At 32.6% G+C, this 26,802-nt stretch overlaps 1 protein-coding gene across 3 annotated transcripts in view; it reads right to left on the bottom strand.

Annotated features, from left to right (window-relative positions):
• Window positions 1-17,948: 17,948 nt before the first annotated feature.
• The window catches only part of LOC126878907 (retinoic acid receptor RXR-alpha-B), a 281,711-nt gene continuing 272,857 nt past the window's right edge, over window positions 17,949-26,802 (bottom strand). For all 3 annotated transcript variants that reach the window (XM_050641800.1, XM_050641798.1, XM_050641799.1), the window contains exon 9: window positions 17,949-26,802. This exon is cut by the window's right edge and continues 19,589 nt beyond it. The gene's annotated coding sequence lies outside the window, so the exon portion shown is untranslated.

Genomic DNA, 26,802 nt, shown 5'->3' with positions numbered 1-26,802 from the left:
GAAAATGTAGGTACTGCCACAGCTTGTTGGATTAAATAACAGCATCCTCCTTTTCCAGTATTTCAATGTTTTCTCTATTAACAACTGCAATATTATGTAAAAGTATACAAGCTGATATTATTCTTCAAACAAAAGGTAACTTGCATCTTATTTCACATACTAATATGGGGAATCTTTTCTGCATAAAATACCAAATATTCTTTCTATAACAATTCTTGAGGCAATTTGTGATTGATTATACAGCACTTCAACTACTGTCTGACTTCTGACTGAAGATTCTGCAATGGTGTCATTTTATATACCCATAATATGCAAAAGTATTTAAAAACTTCTAAACCTAAAATAGCACTTCCATATTGTATGATGGTTATGTTGTTCTTTAACTGACAAAATAATTAAATTCAACGTTTTACTCTTTTCAATGATCTTATATTTTCTTAATACCCTTTTACAGGTACAGGTAAAACCTTAGACAACGTGTCTATCTAAGGGTAAAACAAAATAGAATTTTATTTTTATTTTTATAGGTTATTTTTATATTTACATTACAAAAATATTATGTCATTTGTCAAAATAAAAGATTCCTTGCAAGGAGCTAGCATTTTGAATTTCCCGGCGATGTCAATGTGTAAACAACATGACAACGTTGTAAATATTTTGACGCATGCGCAAAGTAGGGAGCCGCACTGTATCTTTAGGCGCTCCTGAGCGATATATTTTGCAGATATTTTGACGCGATGGCAGCGCCACGTGGTAGAATGAAGAAATATTAATGAAAGCAGTCGTGTTGACGGATGTCATTGTCATTTCATCCAAGAATGCAAGGAAAAAAAAAAAAAAAAATCATTGTCAAATAAAATACCAAACGTCAGACCGCGTATTTTAAATTTAAGAAATATTTTCCAAAAATTTAATATTTCTAAACTAGCCATTACGCTTTCGAGGTGTGAACAGTTTCTGTTTTGCAGCAGTTAAAGTTTGCAACTAGTTTAGGGTCTTAACCTAGCTAACAACCGCCGGTGTTGTTGCTTAAGTGTTTGCATATAGGTAAGTTGAGCATTTTTGCTTATATTTTTTTTTCAAGCGGCTTTCTTTTATGCTATTTTGCTTGCTCTTTTTATTTCTTTTTGCTTTCTAGTTATTAATACTTCATTGACTGGTTTTTTCTTACAATGAGTGAGGAAAAGGGGGGCTCAGTCCCCCCTTATCCTGATACTTCTTCTCCGGCTAAAATTGCAATGACTAATAATTCCGAAAAAAATCAAAATCAGACTTCCGACAATAATTCTCAGGAAGAAAAAAAGGTTAATACATACTCCGAAAAAGATCATGGACCTTTTGTAGTATATCTTGAATCTACAAATATACCGAATATAAAAATTGGCACATTCAATACAATTAAAATAGCTCGAGATATATTCAACCTCAAACTTAATGACGTTAAAAAAATAGATAGTAAAGGGCTCAATAGAGTTTCAGTTGAATTTGCCAATTTTCACTCGGCTAACATGCTACTTAAGAACACTCAACTTCTAAATCAGGGGTACAAGATATATATACCTTTTAACTTCGTAACCTGCAAAGGTATCGTCAGACAGATTGATACAGATATTGATGAAAAAGAACTTCTTCGGTGTTGCGATACAGGAAATGACATTGAAATTTTACATATAAAAAGATTAAATAGAAGAGTAATTAAAGATGGAGTAACTTCTTATGAACCCACAGGTACGACACTATTTACATTTCGAGGCGTTCTTATGCCCAAAACTGTGTTTTTTTATGGCATACCAAGACTAGTTGACACATATATTGCCCCAGTGACACAATGCTATAACTGTCTTAGATTTGGCCACACAAAAACAAACTGTAAAGGGAAAGAAAGATGTTTTAATTGCGGGGAAAACAAACATGAAGACGTATGCATGACAAAATGTTTTTACTGCAAGGACTCTCACAAATCTATTGACAAGAGCTGCCCAGAATATACAAGGCAAAAGAATATTAAAGAACTGATGGCGTATGAAAATTTGACATTTTTTGAGGCAAGTGAAGCCATTCCAAAATCATACATCTCAAATAATAAATTTATTTATAACCCGAGAGATTTTCCAAATTTTAAAAATAACAGCAGGCCATTAGAAAATACTCCAAGTACCAGTACAAATAATTCTAACACCATAGAACCATCGCAACGAAGAACAAACAATTTTAGATCATCTACAGTAAAACGTTCCTTTCAACAGGTGGTTCTGAACTCCGACAACAAACGGAGAGTAGTGCAAAAACGTCAAGATAAGCAACCAAATGAAAAGAGTACATATACACAGCAATTAAGACCAGAAAAGCCAACCTCTTCCCCCACTAGCTCATTTTCTCGTTCAGAACCTTTCAAATCAAGAACCTCAGCTAATTTATCACAAAACTCCAATCAAGCCTGGCAATCCAGTGCATCGCAAAACTTTCAAAATATTGATACCTTTTCTTCAAATGACTTTTTAAACTCATGCCTAAATTTTATTAGTAATACATCATCAGAAAACTTAAATTTACTTAAAAACCATTTATTTTCCCGATTAAACGTAGAGTCCTATATGGACCAAGAGGATAAATCTGATTCTGATTTTAATTAATTAAACATATATCAAATCACATAATCATGAATTCAAAAAAGAAATTAAAAATTATTCAGTGGAATATTAGAAGTATTAAATCAAACAGGGAAAACATAACGAACTTAATTTTCAAAGAAGACCCTGACATAATTGCTATTAACGAAACTTGGCTTAAACAAGATTTTAATTTTTCTTTGAAGTATTATAATGTTGTCAGACAGGACAGAGATGACGGATATGGTGGAGTAGCTACTTGTATCAAGAAATCTATTATTTTTTCTACAGTTCAGAAGTACAACTCAGACCAAATCCAATACATAACAACAAAAATTGGTAACTTATACATAATAAACATTTACTCCAATACAAATAATGCCATAACTCTTCCTTTCTTGAGCTCAACAATAGAAAACATACCGACAGAAAACTTAATTATACTAGGTGATCTGAACTCTCACCATCCCCTATGGGATAAATGTCCTACCAATAAGGGAGGAAAAAATGTTTATGATTTTATTTTTGATAAAGAATTAATTATCCTAAATGATGGGTCAGCAACATTGTTTCAACCTCCTAATAATAATCTTAGCGCTGTAGATCTAGCCATAGCAAGTAATAATATGGCTCTATGTTCTACTTGGGGTGTCATACAAGATTGTGGAAATAGCAACCATTTCCCCACTTTTGTCATAATAAACAACTGTGAGTTTAACAAAAATGATAGCATCTATACACAAACATACAAAATGAGAAATATTAAAAGAGCAGACTGGTATACATTCCACACTGGGATGATAACAGGAATGCTTGATTTACCGGTAAACTCTAATTACAATGAGTTTTTGGAGGTAGTTAATCAAGTAGCAGATAACTCAATTCCCTATAAAAACTGTAGAACACAGGGTAAACCTTCAAATCCGTGGTGGGATGAAGAATGTTCACTTTGGATTAAAAGCCGCAAACAGGCAATTCAAAACTTTAAACAATCTGTTTCCTTAGAGAACTATATAAACGCTAAACGTATAATCGCCCAAACTAAACGAAACCTCAGAATCAAAAAAAGAAATAAATTCATAAACTTCTGTGAATCATTAAATAAGGAATCTAACACTACCTATGTCTGGAATAAAGTTAAAAAATTCTCAAATAACAAAAATTACGGCCAGACATTTCATAACCCCGCAGATAACATTAAAACAGAAATTCTACAGAACATGTCTGCAGTTTTTATTGATCCAAATTTTGAGCTTGACGATATAAACGAGCAAGTTTCCCCTTTTACAATCTGGGAACTTAACAATGCTGTAAATAATAAAAAAAATTCGGCACCAGGTATGGACGACATTCCTTACCTTATGATAAAACATCTACCACTACAAGCTAAACATTTTCTGTTGAATATCTACAATAATTGTCTAAATGGTGACAACCTGCCTGAAGATTGGAAAAACCATAATGTTATAAATATCTTAAAGCCACACAAAAATCCACTCTTGGCCAGTAGTTTCAGACCAATAGTTTTATCCTCATGTGTGCTTAAAACATTAGAAATATTAATCAAGAATCGCCTAGATTGGTCCTTAGAACATAACTGTTCATTCACCAACCATCAGACAGGTTTTAGAAAAGGAAGAGGCACTGCTGACAACTTGACCCTCCTTCATTCCACAATTGTGGAAGCCTTTGAATCATCCCAATCGGTTTTGGCCATCTTTCTTGATATCAAAGCAGCATATGATAATGTCAATATATACAAACTTTATAGCAAACTAAAACTTCGAAATATTCCATCTGCAATAAATAATATTGTGTTCAAAATTTTACAGAACAGACTTTTATATTCAAGATCTAATGATGGTGACTTTTTGGGACCTTTCATGGCAACTAAGGGGCTACCTCAAGGTTCTCCCTTAAGTACCATTTTGTTTAATATTTATATAGCAGAATTGTTTTGTATTAGCAATAATGAAGTTAAAATATGTGGATATGCAGACGACTTGGTTTTGTATATTAAGGGATATGATATCCAAAGCATGGTAAGTAAAATAAACAAAGAATTGGAAAACACATTACACTGGCTTGCAGAACATGACTTGTCCTTATCCAAAGACAAATGTGAAGCTGTATGGTTCACAAAGGGTAGGCGAAGAGATAATCTAACAGAAATCAAAATCAACAACACAGCCATTCCTCTAAAAACTGAAGTGAAATTTCTAGGCATAATTTTTCATAAGCATCTATCATGAGACTTACATGTTGACAATATTATACTCAAGGCAAAGAAAAATATTAACATCCTACGTGCAATATGTAGAGTCTGGTGGGGAGCTGACCCACGAACACTCCTAATGGTTTTTAATGCCTTGATCAGATCTCACCTCGATTATGGTTCCTTCCTATTCAACCCAATATCACAAAAATGCAACAACAAACTCAATGCAGTATTTTTTGAGGGACTTAAGATATGTTTGGGGTGCATGAAGTCTACACCAAATTTGGCAATCTTGGCAGAGTCTGCCCAAATGGACCTAGAACATAGAAGATTATTGTTAGCCTCTAAATTTTTAAGTAAAATCATCATTATTGAGAATCATCCCATAATATTACTCCTAATTGAAATACGTAAAAGACTTATAAACAAACCTAATTTTTATACAAGGCATAATGTACCATACTTGGTTTGGGCATTGGAATATTTTTTTCCATATTTTAAAAAAATATACAAAAGCCCAAATTTTCCATGCTATGAATTAGACTATGATACACTAATGAATCCACTTCCAATTCTAAATTGTAATATCAAAAAATATGACCCGATGATTAAAGAAAAATTCCTTATGACTACTGAACAATATGGGAAAGACCATACCTTTATATATACTGATGCCTCAAAAAACAAAGAAAGGGTAGGTTTTGGGATATGCATCCCGAGTATTGAATATAATTTCTCCTCAAGACTTCCTGGAGCTCTAAGCATAAGCAAAGCAGAGAGTATAGCAATACATCAAGCGGTGGAAGTCGCAACTACAAAACATCTAAAGAAAGCTATAATATTTTCTGATTCGCTCAATGCAATAACCAATATTAAAACATGTAACATATCTGCTTCAGCAGATATAAGGGCCCTAAAAACAAAGAAACTTATATCTTCAGCCAATGAGAATGGTACCAAAATTCTCCTTTCCTGGATACCTGGACACTCTAATATATTTGGTAACACCCAGGCTGACATACTGGCAAAAATAGGAAGAGACCTGAATGTACCCATGGAAGTACAACTGAATTCCCAGGATGCCCTATCAGTCATCAGAGGAAAAATTACAAAAGAGTACCAAGAAAAATGGAAATCTTTAGTCCAGAAGAAGACTTCGCAATACAAAACAATTCAAGACTTCTTTCCTACAAAACCTTGGTATTCAAATTTTCCATATAGAAATAGAAGACACACTACCACCATCATTAGAATGCGCACAGGCCATTGTTTAACAAAACAACATCTGTATAAAATGAATATAAAAGATAATCCTTTTTGTGAATGTGGTCGTCTCGAGGATCTAAACCACATCTTTTTTGAATGCCCGATTAATGTGATTCCTAATTTTGATATATACACAAAATTTATTTCCATGAACTTCAAAACACCGCTCTCTATATACAATATTCTAAGTTCCTTAACGGAAGAATCAGTCAATGTAATTATGCGTTTTCTTGCAATTAACCAAATAAGCTTATAAACTGCAATGCGTTTTCTAGCAATTAACAAAATAAGCTTACAAATTGCAAGGCTCAACTGTTTATATGTATCCGTGTTATATTATGTTGCTATTTGTCATTTAATTTAAGTTTTAATTTTTAATCATACTTAACCTGACCCAATTAATCTCATTTAATTATAATCATCACACCTCATCAAAAGCTTCCTTACAAGAACATAGTCAGCGATTTTGGTATGGCTTAGAGCCAGACTACGTCAAGATCGCTTATAAATCGTGCTGGTAATCGCCTTGCAGCGAAACCAAAAATAAAAAAGAAGAAGAAGAAGGAAAAAAAATTTAAATTTCAATGTATAATTTTTATTTTCGCCTAATTTTTCAGGGATCAAAAGACGCAAACAAAACATCTTTATACGTATATTCAAAGAATAATTTCTATTAAGCAAACCTTAGTCAATACAGGTAATAGTGACAAATTAAAATGTGTTCCTCCTTATAATTTTCAAGATCATAAGATTAAACACCAAAAATTATGAATTTTCAGAAAAATGTTAACATTTTGTTAATTATTTCTATATTACGTGATTATTTACTTTATTTATGGTACAACAATTTTTACCCATTATTTTAATGAGTAAGATTAAATAAAGCACATCATGTTTTCAAAAATGTTTATGCCTACAAAATTTTCAAATTTTTTCGAGCCTTCAAGTTTAATAATTTGTATCACAACTTACGCTGTAAATAAAGGGATGAAACAATTTATGATCTAGTCCATTAATTAACTACATTTATTTAATTACTAAAAATATGTAGGTAAAAAAGTATCATCTTCCTCCATAATTACTGTTTTTAAATAACTTTCTATGTTGTTCTGGATATTATTAAAATGAATTATAATGGTCAGAGCCGGCCCGTGGGTAGTATTTCACCCGTGCGAATTACTATTTTGGCCCCCCCCCCTCCCGAGGGGGCAATTCAAAAGTTCAACTTTATAGTAAAATCATGGTTGTAAAAGTAAGGTTGTAAGTATCATGTTTTATTTGAACTTAAGTTGACAAGTTATACACAATTAGATTTTATTTACAAGTCCTGAATACAGTTTCGAAAATGGTTATACAAATTTAATGACTATGGTTATTTATCAATGAAAAAATAGTTTTAAATTAATAAGAATTAAGCTTTAAAATGAATTAAACTTGAAAATAACAATGTTGAGCTTTGGACATAAAGTGGTAGGCCTTGTAAGGCAATGAGACATGACATTGTGTTCTTATGTTATAGGCTAAGTTGAACAAAGTTAACTTTTCTAGATTTTCTCTGGGAAAACTCATTTACAATTGCATTAACATCAATATTGCATCGAGCACTGCAAACTCAACTGATATCAAAGCTAGTCACACCAATCTGTCTTGCGACATGGAAGACCTCAGATAATTTTTTACTATTTTCAACTTGGAGAAACTCCTTATTTCTCCACTCGCGGCAGACACTGGGAAAGTAAGAAGGATTCGCAGTGCTACACACAGGTTAGGAAAGTTCTCCACAAATCCGTTGTCTGCTAAGTAGCTCAACATGTCAACTGGGCCTTTGATTTTGCCTTTGTCTTCTTTTTCGACATTCTGAATCATGTTTTTGACAAGTTCAATTCAGAATATAGTTGAAGACTATCATTGTCACTGTGCTGGCCATTAGTGAGAGCAATGTGTAGGTCCTTGCAGCATATTAATAAGGTTTTGTCATCACTTGTGGTCTTTGAATGTAGAAACCCAAACAGTTGGTGATAGTTTTGAAGCTGCTCAAATCTGTCTCCTAGTGAAGAAATACACTGATCCCAGACCGCGTAGAAGAATTTAGTTTTGAACACGATCTCAGGATCAAGAACTGTTTCATCACTTGATTCATAAGAAATCATTTTCTTCTTTTTTCTCGGCCGCAGTTCACTTTCTTTAGGGTATGCTGGGTCAACTTCAATCGTTTCGGCCACTTCCCTGCAATCGACTAATATTCTGTTGAATCTTGCACAACTCCTTGTTTCTTGAAAAAATTGCTTCGTTGAAGAAATCAAAGCAAGAGAGTTTGCTATGTCCATGTTAACCTCTTGAAGTTTCTTGCGTATGAGGTTTATCTTAAACAAAATCATATGCCACGTTACTAAGCAGCATATGAATCGGAAATCTTTCAACTTTTTGGCCAAACTTGTAGCTGTATTTCTTGCATATCCGTCTAGCCTTTTTTGGTCTTGACTACATTCAAAAAGCACGTCATAGACTTCCCCAAGCTGATATATCAGTGGCACAACCACATTAATTCGACTCTCCCACCTAGTCTCACTCAAAGGTTTCAGGCTCAAGTTTGTTACGTGTTGTTTCAGAACATCCCAACGATGTGGTAATCCTGCGAAGAAATTGTAGACCTCCTGGATGATTCTGAACATAGAAATTATTTGTCTATAAAAAATTAAAACTTACTAAGGCTTTCTGAAATATTACTAATTCATTATAAATGAATGAATAATTGGCTTAAAAAATTGACATAATTTAATAATTTATCGCATTTTAATTTTTTTGGGGTGGAAGGAAATTCGCACCAAACCCTTGGCGCCCTGTGCGGGCGCACGGCTCGCACGGCCCTTGGGCCGGCTCTGATAATGGTATCATCAGCAAATAATTTTATCTTACTTCTAAATGTAGTAGCGATAATGAATTTATGCAAATAAAAAATAGTACAATAAGAACTGATCCCTCGCAGGTATTTGCATTGGGGTTTATAAATTTTACTTGAATAATTTTCTCTGTCATATCATACAGGGTGTCCAGAAAAGATTGGTCGGTCATAAATTATACCACACATTCCGGGGTCAAAAATAGTTTGATTGCACCTAACTTACCTTAAGTACCTACAAATGCGCTCATAAAAAAATTTACAGCCCTTTGAAGTTACAAAATGAAAATCGTTTTTTTTTTTCAATATATCGAAAATTATTAGAGATTTTTTATTGAAAATGGACATGGGGTATTCTTATGGCAGGAACATCTTAAAATAAAATTATATAGGTAGTGAAATTTGTCCAGCCCATAAACATTTTATGGGGGTTTTGTTCCCTTAAGCCCCCCCCCAAACTTTTGTGTACGTTCCATTTAATTCATTATTGTGGTACCATTAGTTAAACAATGTTTCTAAAACTTTTTTGCCTCTTAGTATTTTTTACATAAGCTAGTTTTTATCGGGATGCGGCTTCTTTTTTAAGATGTTTACATAAATTTATGGGCGTTTTGTTCCATTAAGCCCCCAAATCTTTATGTACGTTCCAATTATACTATTATTGTGGTACCATTAGATAAACACAGTATTACAACTGTTTTGCCTCTTATGCCCGATTTCACCAACGATACCTAAACAGATGCCTTATTAAGTAATTCTTATCGATAGGAACTTCTTAAGTCAATACTTAGGAACAATCGCATATCACAACTAAAAGAACTGCTTATCTAGGAAATGCTTTCCTAGGTATTACCTAGGGTACGTTTGAACTATTTTTGATAAATAAAAAGAAGAATAAGATGACATTTCCTTACTTTTTCGATTATTTGTCATTATTGTTTGTTTGCCAATTTGGTTTTATTCAGTTTTGTACTGTTACAGTTATTTTATTTAGTAGTTAGTTATTTGTGCATTAAGTTTGTATATAATAAATATAGTCTTGTATGTTATTTGTATATGTACAGTGAAATGGAAGAAAAGAAAAAGTTGACGAAAAATTGAAGTTAGTTGAATTGTCATTATTGAAATAATTTTAAAATATTATATAATATGTTGAAAATTGCTTTTTACTATTAATTTTTTAATGACACACTTTTAGTTATATCGTGAATGGGTTTTTGAAACACAACACTAGTTTGTTAGGTAGTAGGTAGACTACATAATTTTGTCAACAGACCTGTAAAAAACTCCAAAAGATTTTCTATATTTTCCAACACATTATATTAATAATTTAAAAGAAAATACAAAATTACAACTAATAATATACCTAATATTACAGAATAACAGAAAAATTAAGGTAAGAAGCAAATTATTGACAAACGTCACAAGTACATTAGTCAAAATTGTAAAAATATAACCCGACTGTCAACGATAAGTAATACCTAAAGTTTAGGGAGATCGAAATCCGTATCTTAACGTAAGGTAATGCTTAAGCGGTTAAGGCAATTCTTATCGTATGGTGAAATCCGTTTTAGAGTTAGGAAGTACCTAAACCCACTTAGGTAATTCTTAAATATTTAGGTACCGTTGGTGAAATCGGGCATTAGTCTTTTTTTGATAAGTCACCTTTTATCAAGATGTAACTTTTTTTCAAAATATACCAAATGATGTAAATTATAAATAAATTTTCAGATTATTAACAGCTCTTTATAATCGTACTTAATCATATACAAATATGTGGCGGATTCAACAAATATTCAAAATATCTCGATAAACACTAGCTTATCAAAAAAATACTAGGAGGCAAAAAAGTTTTAAAAATATTGTGTTTACCTAATAGTGCAACAATAATAATTTAATTGGAACATACACAAAAGTTTGGGGGTTTAAGGGAACAAAACCCCTTATATTTTTATGGGGTGCACAAATTTCACTTTAATGTTTTTAAGATGTTGCTGCTATAAGAATGCCACATGTCCATTTTCAATAAAGAATCTCCTGAGCTTTCGATATATAAAAAAAATTGATTTTCAGTTTGTAACTTCAAAGGGTTGTAACTTTTTGTGTGTGCACTATTGTATATAGATAAGTGAGGTTCAATCAACCTATTTTTGACCCCAGAATCTGTGGTATAATTTATGACCAATCTTTTCGGGACACCCTGTATAATTTTGAAAAAATGCAAGTAATTTCCTCTTATTTCAAAGCTACTTTGATTTGACTTTTATTGATTAAGGTAATTCAATAAGTTGACTTTCCTTTTATTGTTTTTGTCAATCGATCAAACAGTTTATCCCTAGTAAAGGCTATAGCGGGATAAGATGGTCAAAAATGCATGTTTTCGATTAAGGATATAAAATTATGCCCTCATGCAAATTTTTAGCTTCCCAGAGGTCCTAAAACGTCTTAAATCGAGAAAAGAAGAATTTTTAGGTTTTATTTTTTTGTGAGCGCAATTTTACTTTAAAAAATCTGAAAAAATGCAAGAGGTTGTATCTTTTGAATACAAAACAACCTAATTTTTTTCAGATTTTTGTAATGAAAAATGAGCCCAGAAAAATTAATGAAATTTTCAAAAAATTTTTAGGTTATGATATGATTTGGCCAACTTTTAAATAATAGTTTTTTGTGTACTTTTTGCCGTTCTTTTAAATGACAGAAGCAGAATTTTTAATATCTGAGCGGAAAGAACGAAAAAATCAAAAAAACCGTTTTTGGCTGTCTCGAGATGCATCTCGGGACAGCCAATTTTAGGATTTAGGATCCTGACTACAACAACTGAAAAAAAACTTAAATTGTGAATTTTGTCATAAAATTTGGTATGTGGGGTTATAATAATATTTGGAACAACTTTTCCAAATAACTTTTATCGATATCTGTAGCGCGAAGCAAATCGAATCGCATATCGAAAATTCAGCCTGTTTGTAGAAGGCCGCGTTTAAAAGTTCAGTTGACTATTTTAAAAATTGTGAACCATCACCCTGTATGACTGTGCAAAACTTCAAATCTGTATATATTTTTATAGCCGAAACATAGAGGTGTCTTCATCTTAAATGCGACACACTGTATCTTATCAATTTGATAATTTATTGCAACTAATATAGTCGTATTATTTATAGATTCAAAATATACAATCAAGGTACTGACAAATTGATTGCATTGAAGTATTGAACCAATTATTAATTGTGTATTAATAAAAAAGAATGTTTATATAATTATGTGTAATAATAATATAATATACTTAGTGAGTTTTATGTATGGAAACCCTCAATTATCTCGGAAATGGCTTGCACGATTTTTATGGATTGTGGTGGTTTGGGGTTTTCTAATGTGGCCGATATTATAGTAATACTTATATTGTTGTCAGATCTTCAGTTTTTCTGAAAACCTAATTAACTTTCTTATTTCAAATAGAACACCCTGTATATTTTTTGTGTTTTGAAGTCCTTAAGAAATACTGATTATTTTCCATGTTATATTCCCTATACCTAAAGGCCATAATTTCGGAGTTATTGCTACATTTATTTAAAAAAAACTTTTTAAACAAATTATAAAAATCAATCTTTTCGGCCTGCGTAGACAATATTTTACGTTCTTTGGACCATTGGGAACAAAAAAGTTCTCGTGTAATTTTTCTATAAAGTTAATCGTTTTCGAGTTATAAATAATTTAAAACTGATAGGAAATCGAATAATTACGATTTTCAAGGTTAAAAACACAAATCAAAAATATTATTTTTGAAACTGCCAATTATAGAATTTCTAGCTAAGCCTTATTTTATCAGTTACCAATTAGTAATTATTTGAGCTAGTTTCATTCTAAAATATTGTTTTTTATGTTATTCAACCCGTCCTCTCACATGCGCTTCATTAACATTTAAAAAGCAATGTTTTAGAATAAAACGTGCCAAAAAATTTTATAGCGAGCCCCTGGAAGAAGGGTTTTGGGTACTCCGCAGTTTCAAAAATAATGGTTTTTATTTTTGTTTTTGAACCTTGAAAATCGTCATTATTCGATTTTTTTCAGTTTTAAATTGTTTATAACTCGAAAACGATTAACTTTGGAGAAAAATTACAAAAGACCTTTTTTTGTTCCCAATGATCCAAAGAACGTAAAATAATGTCTACACTGGCCGAAAAAATTGATTTTTATAATTTCTTTAATTTTTTTTTTAATCAATGTAGCAATAACTCCGAAACTATGGTATTTAGGTATAGAGAATATAACATAAAAAATAATCAGTATATATTTAGGACTTTGAAACGCAAAAAATATACAGGGTGTTCTATTTGAAATAAGAAATTTCATTAGATTTCCAGGAAAACGGAAAATCTGACAACAATGTAATTATCACTGTAATATCGGCTGCATTAGAAAACCCCTACCCACCAAAACCTATGAAAAACGTGCAAGTCGTTTCCGAGATACTTGAGAATGTTTATACATAAAACTCACTCTATTATAAATATTATAATAATAATTATAATAATATTATATTAATACGCATTAATTGGTTCAATATTTCAATGCAATCAATTTGAACTTTTTATGATAAAATTAGTGAATTAGTCAGTATTCTCATTGTATATTTTGAATCTATAAAAAATACGACTGTATTAGTTGTAATAAATGATCGAATTAATAAGATACAGTGTGTCGCATTTAAGATGAAGACATCCCTAAGTTTCGGCTATGAAAATATATACAGATTTGAAATTTTGCACAGTCATACAGGTTGATGGTTCACAATTTTTAAAATAGTCAACTGAACTTTAAATTTTAAACGCGGCCTTCTACAAACAGGGTGAGTTTTCGATATGCGATTCGATGTGCTTCGCGTTACAGATATCGATAAAAGTTATTTGGAAAAGTTGTTCCAAATATTATTATAACCCCACATACCAAATTTTATGATAAAATTCACAATTTTTTTTTTTAGTTGTTGTAGTCAGGATCCTAAATCCTAAAATTGGCTGTCCCGAGATGCATCTCGAGACAACCAAAAACGGTTTTTTCGATTTTTTCGTTCTTTCCGCTCAGGTATTAAAAATTTCGCCTCTGCTGTTTAAAAGAACGGCAAAAAGTACACAAAAAATACTATTTAAAAGTTGGCCAAATCATATTATCATAACCTAAAAATTTTTTGAAAATTTCATTAATTTTCCTGGGCTCATTTTTCATTACAAAAATCTGAAAAAAATTAGGTTGTTTTGTATTCAAAAGATACAACCTCTTGAATTTTTTCAGATTTTTTAAAGTAAAATTGCGCTCACAAAAAAATAAAACCTAAAAATTCTTCTTTTCTCGATTTAAGACGTTTTAGGACCTCTGGGAAGCTAAAAATTTGCATGAGGGCATAATTTTATATCCTTAATCGAAAACATGCATTTTTGACCATCTTATCCCGCTATAGCCTTTACTAGGGATAAACTGTTTGATCGATTGACAAAAACAATAAAAGGAAAGTCAACTTATTGAATTACCTTAATCAATAAAAGTCAAATCAAAGTAGCTTTGAAATAAGAGGAAATTACTTGCATTTTTTCAAAATTATACAGGGTGTCCCGAAAAGATTGGTCATAAATTATATTACAGATTCTGGGGTCAAAAATAGGTTGATTGAACCTCACTTATCTATATACAATAGTGCACACACAAAAAGTTACAACCCTTTGAAGTTACAAACTGAAAATCAATTTTTTTCATATATCGAAAGCTCAGGAGATTCTTTATTGAAAATGGACATGTGGCATTCTTATAGCAGCAACATCTTAAAAACATTAAAGTGAAATTTGTGCACCCCATAAAAATATAAGGGGTTTTGTTCCCTTAAACCCCCCAAACTTTTGTGTATGTTCCAATTAAATTATTATTGTTGCACTATTAGGTAAACACAATATTTTTAAAATTTTTTTGCCTCCTAGTATTTTTTGGATAAGCTAGTGTTTATCGAGATATTTTGAATATTTGTTGAATCCGCCACATATTTGTATATGATTAAGTACGATTATAGAGAGCTGTTAATAATCTGAAAATTTATTTATAATTTACATCATTTGGTATATTTTGAAAAAAAGTTACATCTTGATAAAAGGTGACTTATCAAAAAAAGACTAAGAGGCAAAACAGTTGTAATACTGTGTTTATCTAATGGTACCACAATAATAGTATAATTGGAACGTACATAAAGATTTGGGGGCTTAATGGAACAAAACGCCCATAAATTTTTTATGTAAACATCTTAAAAAAGAAGCCGCATCCCGATAAAAACTGGCTTATGTAAAAAATACTAAGAGGCAAAAAAGTTTTAGAAACATTGTTTAACTAATGGTACCACAATAATGAATTAAATGGAACGTACACAAAAGTTGGGGGGGGGGGCTTAAGGGAACAAAACCCCCATAAAATGTTTATGGGCTGGACAAATTTCACTACCTATATAATTTTATTTTAAGATGTTCCTGCCATAAGAATGCCCCATGTCCATTTTCAATAAAAAATCTCTAATAATTTTCGATATATTGAAAAAAAAAACGATTTTCATTTTGTAACTTCAAAGGGCTGTAAATTTTTTTATGAGCGCATTTGTAGGTACTTAAGGTAAGTTAGGTGCAATCAAACTATTTTTGACCCCGGAATGTGTGGTATAATTTATGACCGACCAATCTTTTCTGGACACCCTGTATGATATGACAGAGAAAATTATTCAAGTAAAATTTATAAACCCCAATGCAAATACCTGAGGGATCAGTTCTTATTGTACTATTTTTTATTTGCATAAATTCATTATCGCTACTACATTTAGAAGTAAGATAAAATTATTTGCTGATGATACCATTATAATTCATTTTAATAATATCCAGAACAACATAGAAAGTTATTTAAAAACAGTAATTATGGAGGAAGATGATACTTTTTTACCTACATATTTTTAGTAATTAAAGAAATGTAGTTAATTAATGGACTAGATCATAAATTGTTACATCCCTTTATTTACAGCGTAAGTTGTGATACAAATTATTAAACTTGAAGGCTAGAAAAAATTTGAAAATTTTGTAGGCATAAACATTTTTGAAAACATGATGTGCTTTATTTAATCTTACTCATTAAAATAATGGGTAAAAATTGTTGTACCATAAATAAAGTAAATAATCACGTAATATAGAAATAATTAACAAAATGTTAACATTTTTCTGAAAATTCATAATTTTTGGTGTTTAATCTTATGATCTTAAAAATTATAAGGAGGAACACATTTTAATTTGTCACTATTACCTGTATTGACTAAGGTTTGCTTAATAGAAATTATTCTTTGAATATACGTATAAAGATGTTTTGTTTGCGTCTTTTGATCCCTTAAAAATTAGGCGAAAATAAAAATTATACATTGAAATTTAAATTTTTTTTCCTTCTTCTTCTTCTTCTTCTTCCTTTTTTTTTGGGTTTCGATTTTTTTTATAATCATTTGCCCAGTACATGTTATTGGTTATGCGCGTCTTGCTCAAGGCAATGCACAACCAGGTGTCGAACTTCAGATCTATTTTTTTTTCTTTGGTCCTATGTGGTCCTTGTCCTTCTTCTTGTTTTTCTGTAGATAGAGGGGGAAAAGTGTTACAAAATTTAAGGTTAACTTAAGACTTTTCTCGTTTGGGGGTAGCTTCCAAACATTTTCACATAGGTTTCAAATTTTTTTTCCTTGCATTCTTGGATGAAATGACAATGACATCCGTCAACACGACTGCTTTCATTAATATTTCTTCATTCTACCACGTGGCGCTGCCATCGCGTCAAAATATCTGCAAAATATATCGCTCGGGTAGGCATATTCGAGATATACATAGGATATTCGTGAATGCTCGCCTGCCGTTGGTGAACTGCCAATCAACTGTCATCAATATGCCTAACTTCACGCGGAACTTTGATATGAGAATTATAAAAAAAATGCATTACAATCCAGATCCCGTAATTTTTTGAGCATTATTAGTGAGTACAAAGACATACATCGTAAATTTGGATCAATGTCTCCACCAACAAAACTTATATCTTGGGAAAAATTAGGATACGTTCGGAGTATGCAGCGCGAATAAATCTGTATATATTATAGCTTAGCTCGCCGTGCGTGGCGCGCTTCAAACTATTCCAACGGAGTGGAAGTTTTTCCCGGCACTGTAAAATTCTCAGAAAGCGATTCTACTGGATAATCAAACCTTTCTTCGCACCAATCAAAGTTGTACGTTTTTATTATTATTTTTTTTTGTTTTCGGTTGTATACTAGGTTTCTTGCCTCTGTCTTGGCTTCTTTGTTTAGATATTAAGTTCAATAGAAGGCTGCTTTGACATTTACTTAAATTCGCTACTTCTTTAGAAGCATGTGTTTCTTCTTCGTTAACTGATTGTATTCCTCCTTCTTTTTCGATAACTGCATTTAGTTCTTCACTATGTAACTGGAGATCAGACAAATTTTACAAAATTTTAGTTGACGTGATATTGAGAAATGATATTGGTTCAGTTACAAAAGGCTCCTAGTAGTAGTTGTAATAGTCTGTTAACTTATTGTCGTATTAATAATGATATTGAGAAGTAGTATACATATACATATATATAGGTACACATCAAGTGATGTGTTCTGAGTTAGGTACTCCTAAACTTAAAGTCTTCTTGTATCTTCAGTAATAAAAGACTCCTAGCAGTGGTTGTAATAGTGTGTTAAGGTGTTCGTCTGGTTTTTCACTCTCATGAATTAATTTCAATTATATTGGATAATGAATCAAAGTAGGCAACTTGTTAACATCGCCTAGCGGTTAAGTATCATCGATAAATTGATTTTTCCAGCGGTTCTCTGTTGACAAGCGTTAAATATTTGTTTTAACTATATAAGAATTTGGTTAATATTAATAATAAAAAATAAAAATCAATATAGTTCACAGAAAGATTTATTGAACCAAAATAGTGACACTTTTCTCAATTATTGTACATATATGTATAGAATACTTGATATTAACTATATATTTGTTACGAATATTTAACAATTAAAAATCTCGAAAATTTAACAGGTGTTAGATTAAAAAGACCAAAAGGTAATTCTTAAACAATTTTTCAATAAAATTGTACAAGTTATTCAAACAACAATAATATAGGCCAAATTTAAAAATACTTATCTTTTCTTACTCTGCTCTCTCATTAAATGTCTTTTGGAATGTTACAACATTACTATAAATTGTCTACTATCTCGTAACAGCTGCCGTTTCTATCTTAGCTCGATATCTATAAAAACTTAACGTTACGCACCCTATTAATCTTTTTACACAGTTAATAATTGCCATTCGTTATTTTATCATTATTATGCGTGACAGGGGGCGTATAAATACAAAGTTGATTACCCATGAACAGCAACCAGCCTGATACGACGTCACTGAATGTCTGCATTCAGTTTGTGCCTCTTTTACATTTTGATATCGTATTTCAACATCATGGTATCGAATTGATGGAGAAGTGTGTATATTTAACGTCAGTCATTAAAATGTGAGTCTTTTAAAATATGAACGACAAAACGTATTATAATTGTCGACAAAACGTATTATAATTGTCGTTTACTATATTAGTCGATTTAACCTACGTAAATCGTTCAGCTGGACATAGGGAACATATATTGTATACAGGGTGTCCCGAAAAGATTGGTCATAAATTATACCACACATTCTGGGGTCAAAAATAGTTTGATTGAATCTAACTTACCTTGGTACAAATGTGCTCATCATAAAAGTTACAGCCCTTTGAAGTTACAAAATGAAAATCGATTTTTTTCAATATATCGAAAACTATTAGATATTTTTTATTGAAAATGGACATGTATCATTCTCATGGCAGAACCATCTTTAAACAAAATTATAGTGAAATTTGTCCACCCCATAAAAATTTTAAGGGGGTTTTGTTCCCTTAAACCCTCCCAAACTTTTGTGTACGTTCCAATTAATTCATCATTATGGTACCATTAAACACAACGTTTTTAATTTTTTTTTTGCCTCTTAGCATTTTTTCGATAAGCCAGTCTTTATCGAGATGCGGCTTCTTTTTTAATATATTTACATGAAAATTTGATGGGGGTTTTGTTCCTTTAAGCCCCCCAAATGTTTGTGTACGTTCCAATTAAACTATTATTGTGGTACCATTAGTTAAACACAGTGTTTTTAAAAGTTTTTTGGCTCTTAGTCTTTTTTGATAAGTCACCTTTTATCGATATGTGGCTTCTTCTTCAAAACATACTTAAAAATGTAAATTATAAATAAAATTTTAGATATTAACAGGTATCTACAATCGTACTTAACTATACAGGGTGTTTCATTAATAATTGTCCATATAGTAACTTTTTTTTCGATATAATATGAAAAAAAAATCGATTTTCATTTTGTAACTTCAAAGGGCTGTAACTTTTTTTGTGTGCACTATTGTATATGGGTAAGTGAGATTCAATCAACCTATTTTTGACCCCAGAATCTGTGGTATAATTTGTGACCAATCTTTTCGGGACACCCTGTATATTTAGATACATAAAAACATACATACATTGCATTACTTGCAGCATCTGAGCTCTCTCGATGACAATATGGTTGTTATCATTAAGGGACATTAACGTCAAAATTGACAACTCATTTTTTCTTCTTCTTCAGTTTATTCGACTGACACAAATAAACGTCAAAATATGACAATGTATTAGCTAAATATTTGGGGCGTAAGGGAATGGGAAACAGAGATATGTTAAATAGGAAACTGTTTAGTTTTGAAATTAGTTTTTAAATAAAAAATGTTTTAAAAATTAAAGTAAAATGTTAATCTCAACTCGTTAATCATAAACTTTGTTTTTGATTTATTTATGGACAGCCTTGCTTCAAAACTCACTCATTCTATTTGTTCTAACAGCTCTATTTCACCAAAAACTCATATTCGAACAGAAGCTTCAACTAACACAGGTTAGCGCAGTTGCCACAATTCTCTCAATGTATATTTCCTATGTCCAGCTGAACGATTTACGTACTGTATAATCTGCCACTTTTTGCTGTTATGAAGGTGAACTTATTTTATTAGGATAAAAATATTGTTTTTAATGTACCTATTTAATTAAAATGATTCCTTGATTAAAATTTTCATTCTGATATAAAATTTGATTGCATGATTTTTCTATAACAACAGGGCTTTTCATCGATTGTCATTTGTTTCGAGCTTCTGTCATAAGTTGTATAATCTGTGTATAATATAAATATACACGGATTATACGACATATGACAGAAGCTCAAAACAAATGACTGTGAATGAAAAGCCCTATTTATCAATGGTAGGTTTGAATTGGTTTAACAGGGTTCGCTAACCAAAAGGCGTTTTGTGCTAATTTCAGTAGTATAATATTTATACATTTATAATAATTGTTATATTTATTATTTATAATATTTTTACCTACATACAGTATGGTATAGTGCAAATGAAAGGAATAAATTAATTATTTCGTAAACCGGCGACTTCAAGGAAATTTTTAAATTATGATATTTTGGCATATTTATATATCATATTTTGGGAGATACACCTGCATACCAAGTCACCTAGGGCTCGATAACACGGAAAGAGTCCCACCAGAGCTCAATCCTTTTGATACCGTAGGTATCTGGGATGAGTCACTTTTCCCCTTAGAGGGAGTGTGAGCCGTATGGCTAAATCTGGATAATAATAATAACCTGTGGGAGTTTTTTGTCAGTTCTTCTATCAGGCGCGCCCCCCTACGAATGGGAGATGCTTTCTGGGTATTCGTAGCGCCAGTACCCAGAGAGTAGCAGGGATACTTCTTGCCGTGGAACAAAAACTGACACCTGGCAGTAGGTATAAAATGCACACCCATGAGAATGGAGATAAATAATTTATGTTTAGGATCGATGCCTGGGGATCTCCAGGGCACGTCTGGAGCCGGCGCTGGACGTGACAGCATGCGGGACGTCGGTGGCAGGGTGTTGAGGAGGCGGACCCCTGTCATACAATCAGCTACAGCCCAACCACAACCACAAGCGAGCCAAATAACAACAAGAGCTCCACCCGCCGAAGGTGCTGCGCTGGATCATCAGCCGGCGCTCACTCAAGCGGGACGACCGAGGCAGCGCATGAAATGGACTGTGTCCATTAATGAAAACATTTTGCGCTTCTATTACAAGGTGACAAGAGTATCAGATCAAACGAAATGGCTCGTGCCGTACAAGAGTTTAATGGAACAAACCCACTTAGCAGACCACCGCTAGCACGAATAAACTCTTGTAAGAAACTAGGTGCGCTGTTACAAATTGTGAACACTGAAGTCCTACCCAACTATGTCGTAGAAGCTCACACGTTGGAATATTTGCATATGCTAATCTACTGTGCAGCTACAGCAATTGCTAATGTAATGGGCGTTAACATCAGAACACGACGGGTTACTAATAACGAAAGAACTGGTAACAGAATTGCACCCTGGGAAAAAGACTGCTCGGAAAGATCGAATTATTACGTAGGGATATTGGTATAGTCACAGAATACATACGAGGTGTAACAAGTAGAAAAGTCATCAGAAAAGCTGAAGAAATAATGCTGACTACCGCAAGACACTCAAGATATGATCCAGAAAATAACACAGCCCATCAGTGTCTGGATACATTAAAACAAAAGCTCTCCGTTTATTCAGGACGACTAAGGAGGTACAAAGTTAGTAACAACCGCAAAAGCGACAATGCTCTTTTTGAAAGTTCTGAAAAGGCGTTCTATCGAAAACTCAATTCCACTGTAGAACGTGTCGATAAGACTTACCCAAGCCAAGAAGAAATTCATGAGTATTGGGGAAATCAACTTTCCACGCCAGCTGCTCTTAACAACAATGCTGGATGGATAGAAGATACGACACAGAACTGCCAACACTACATTACGACCCTTTACGAACCCTTCACTACTGAAGAAGTCTCAAATACCATCAAAGAGCTTCATAACTGGAAATCTCCTGGACCAGACGGAGTTCAAAACTTTTGGCTCAAGAAGTTTTGGAGTGTTCATGAATGCTTATCAACACTAATTAATCATGATATTTCTAATCCGCAGGATATACCATCATTCCTAACTCAGGGAACCACTTATTTAATTCCGAAGGATCAAAATAACACCCAAGATCCAGCCAAATACCGCCCAATTACTTGTCTTCCAACTTTGTATAAATTGGTCACATCCTGTGTAGGCCGGCGTATCTACCAACACTGTGCTCTGAACAATATCATAGAGCCTCAACAGAAAGGATGCGCTAAGGGTTCCATGGATTGCAAAGAACAACTCGTCATCGACTCGGTCATTTCTAACCAGGCATATTCCAAAAAGAGGAATCTTTTTACTGCCTTCATTGATTACAAGAAGGCCTTTGATTCAGTGCCGCATGAATGGCTTATAGATATATTGAGAATATATAAAGTCGATGATAATATAGTGACCTTTTTAGAGTATATAATGACGAAGTGGAAGACTAGAATTCACCTTCAAATACCTGGTGAAAATAACATCGAAACTGAAAATATCGCAATCAGCCGGGGCCTGTTTCAAGGAGATTCGTTGCGTGCACTGTGGTTCTGTCTAGCTGTGAACCCACTATCTTAGCTATTGAACTCCACAGACGCAGGTTTTAGCATCAAAAATAACAACAATGTGGTGGCGAAGCTTAATCATTAATTGTATACGGATGATTTGAAATTAATGGCTTCCACTCGAAACCAACTCGATGAGATGCTAAAAACTAGAAACTTTTTCTAATGATATTAGCATGCACTTCGGACTAGACAAGTGCCGTATTTTAAATATAGTCAAAGAAAAAGTACAGGCGCGGAGGATTCGATATGCAAAATGGCCAGAACATCGAGGCCATGGGTGAAAACGATATGTATAAATATCTTGGAGTAAAACAAGCGCGGAGATTTGACCATAAACAAATGCAAACAGAGATAACTACTGAGTTTATAAGAAGGGTAAAACAGCTGCTTCGCTCACACCTTAATAGTAGAAATTTGTTTAAGGCACTAAACACCTACGCATGTTCCGCGCTTAGCTATTCGTTTAAGAATTGTCCCGTTAAGTGGACAAAAACGGACATAGAAAATCTTCGGCGAAAAGTAAGAACGCACCTCACAAAGACACAAAAACACCATCCATAGGAATCTAGGAGGAAGAGGACTTATGGATATAGGTGAGCAATTAGACAAACAAATTGCTAATTTAAGAACTTATTTTCAGATGCAAGCTGAGACATCTACTCTACATCGCGCTATTTGTACAGTTGATAACACAACACCGATCAAACTGAGGGAACCGGAAATGCGCATAAACCACCTCACTAAAGACGAAAAAATGCGCACATGGATGGATAAACCTCTGCACGGCGACATCCCAATGAGCCAAGACTATGTCGACAATACAGCGTCGAAGTATTGGTCGACATCAGGAAAGATGTTACCTGAAACGGAGGGTTCATTACTGGCCATTCAGGATCAAGTTATACCAACCAAAAATTACCTGAAATATATCATCAAAGACCCTCAGGTCCAAAACGACAAATGCCGATATGGATGTCAAACCCAAGAAACCATCCAACATCTTACAGGGGGCTGCCAGGCATTTGCTGCAACTGAATACAAGGAACGGCATGATGCAGTTGGAAAAATCCTTCATCAAGAGATAGCAATCAAGCTGGGACTTCTCCAAACGGACCATCTCCCATATTATCAATACGTCCCTGAGAGTATGCTTGCGGATGGCAACTACAAGCTATACTGGGACCGTACTGTGCTCACAGACCAAACAGTGGCCCATAATAGACCAGATCTCGTACTAGTTAATAAATTAACAAGACAAACAACACTAATTGATGTGGCGATACCTAACAACAATAATTTACGCAGTAAATTTACTGAAAAGACCGCCAAGTACAGAGATTTGGAAATTCAAATACGAAGACAATGGAGAATACAAAGTATCCAGACGATACCTATTATTATGTCTACTACTGGAGTCATTCCGAAGAACCTCCTCGAAAGCATAAAAAAGCTGGGTCTAAATGAACATCTTTACAAGACCATGCAGAAAGCTGTACTACTCGCAACTGCCAGATGTGTACGAAATTTTTTGGAAGATACACCTGCATACCAAGTCACCTAGGGCTCGATAACACGGAAAGAGTCCCACCAGAGCTCAATCCTTTTGATACCGTAGGTATCTGGGATGAGTCAAGTTTCCCCTTAGAGAGAGTGTGAGCCGTATGGCTAAATCTGGCTAATAATAATAATAAATTGCTGGGTCTGAATGAACATCTTTTTATAAGACCATGCAGAAAGCTGTACTACTCGCGACGGCCAGAAGTGTACGAAAATTTTTGGGAGATACACCTGCATTCAAGTCATCTAGTTAGTTTGAAATAATTTGAAATAAAGTGATTTATAATTTGACATAAATAATAACATAATATTGAAATGATAGAAATAGTCATGTTGCTACCAGAAAAATAATACAAAAAAAATAATTTGTGATGTTATGTGATATAGATATGAATGATAAATAAAAACAAAAATAACGGTAACAATAACGACAACAATATACTATACAGGGTGTCCCGAAAAGATTAGTCATAAATTATACCACACATTCTGGGGTCAAAAATGGTTCGATTGAACCTAACTTACCTTAGTACAAATGTGCTCATAAAAAAGGTTACAGCCCTTTGAAGTTATAAAATGAAAATCGATTTTTTTCAATATATCGAAAACCATTAGACATTTTTATTGAAAATGGACATGTATCATTCTTATAGCAAGAACATCTTAAAACAAAATTATAGTGAAATTTTCATAAAAATTTTATGGGGGTTTTGTTCCCTTAAACCCCCCAAACTTTTGTTTACGTTCCAATTATTTCATTATTGTGGTATCATTAGTTAAACACAACGTTTTTAAAACTTTTTACCTCTTAGTATTTATTCTAAAAGCCAGTTTTTAGCGAGATGCGGCTTTTTTTTAATATATTTACATAAAAATTTGATGTGAGTTTTGTTCCTTTAAACCCCCCAAATGTTTGTGTACGTTCCAATTAAACTATTATTGTGGTATTAGTTAAGCAGAGTGTTTTTAAAACTTTTTTGCCTCTTAATCTTTTTTTGATAAGTCACCTTTTGTCGAGATGTGGCTTCTTTTTCAAAATATACCTATTAATGTAAATTATAAATAAATTTTCGGATTATAGAGCTTTTCATTCACAGTCATTTGTTTCGAGCTTCTGTCATGTGTCACATAATAATAATATATCTACGTCATACGTTATTGATATAACCAATGATACAAACCAAAGACGTATGACGATATATTAATATTATGTGACACATGACGGAAACTCGAAACAAATGACAATCGATGAAAAGCCCTATTAACAGGTCTCTATAATCTAACTTAACCATATACAAATATGTGGTGGATTCGACAAATATTCAAAATATCTCGATAAACACTGTCTTATCGAAAAAGTACTAAGAGGCAAAAAAGATTTAAAAACATTGTGTTTAACTAATCGTGCCACAAAAATAGTTTAATTGGAACGTACACAAAAGTGTGGGGGATTTAAGGGAACAAAATCCCCATAAATTTTTTATGGGGTGCACAAATTTCACTTTAATTTTTTTTAAGATGTTACTGCCATAAGAATGCCACAAGTCCATTTTCAATAAAAAAACCTCTAAGAGTTTTCGATATATGAAAAAAAATCGATTTTCATTTTTTAACTTCAAGGAGCTATAACTTTTTTTGTGTGCACTATTGTATATAGGTAAGTGAGGTTCAATCAACCTATTTTTGACCCCAGAATCTGTGGTATAATTTATGACCAATCTTTTCGGGACACCCTGTATAATAATAATGTTACTGCGATTGTAGTAAAAATTTCTTATAATGCCGCTTCATGAAATCAAGAGATTTACCTCTTAAATTTATTGTAAAACTATTAAACACTAAAACATCATTGTAAGTAAAAATAGCTAGTATATATCTTGGCAGCATAAGACTATGAGGATATCTCAGATCCAGATTATGAGCATATCCACGAAATACTAATTTGTTCCTTAAGTAAATAGAATTTGACGACGAAATAATTCGATATATCAAAGAGGCGAGGTGATATTTTTGTATAAATTATCTATGGTTAACCATTGAAGTTCTTTTATTTTGCATGATACACGATCATATTTTCTTATGCCAAAGACAAATCTGCAACAATTATTTTGAATTTTTTCCAACCTTAATTTCGTAACTTGATCTAAGCAAGGATAAAATACCAAGAGCCCATAATTAAGAATTGTCATTACCATAGTTTCACAAAGTAACTTACGCAATTTAAAGTTTAAAATGCCTTTACTTCTATACAGTTGACGCATAACTAAATAGCACTTTTTTCGAAAAAGGGTGACGTGCTCTTGAAATCGTAGCGTACAGTCATATATGACTCCTAAGTTCCTACAACTATCAACATTTTTTAGAGGTTCATTTTTTATAATTAGTTTTAAGTTATCCTGAACAGTGGCTTTATAATTTTTTGAACAATATAACAAAGAATTACATTTTTTAGCATTTAGTTTAAGATTATGTTAGTGGAATAAGTACAAATAGCTTCCAAATCCTGATTTATTTTTTGTGACGCTTGATTTACAGAGTTAGGTTCAAAAGAGAAATACAGTTGTGTGTCGTCTGCAAAAG

The sequence above is a fragment of the Diabrotica virgifera genome, chromosome 1 (genome assembly GCF_917563875.1).
Source record: "Diabrotica virgifera virgifera chromosome 1, PGI_DIABVI_V3a".
NCBI lineage: Eukaryota > Metazoa > Arthropoda > Insecta > Coleoptera > Chrysomelidae > Diabrotica > Diabrotica virgifera.
Note: the sequence above shows the minus strand (reverse complement) of the source record. Positions and strands in the feature narration are given on the sequence as shown.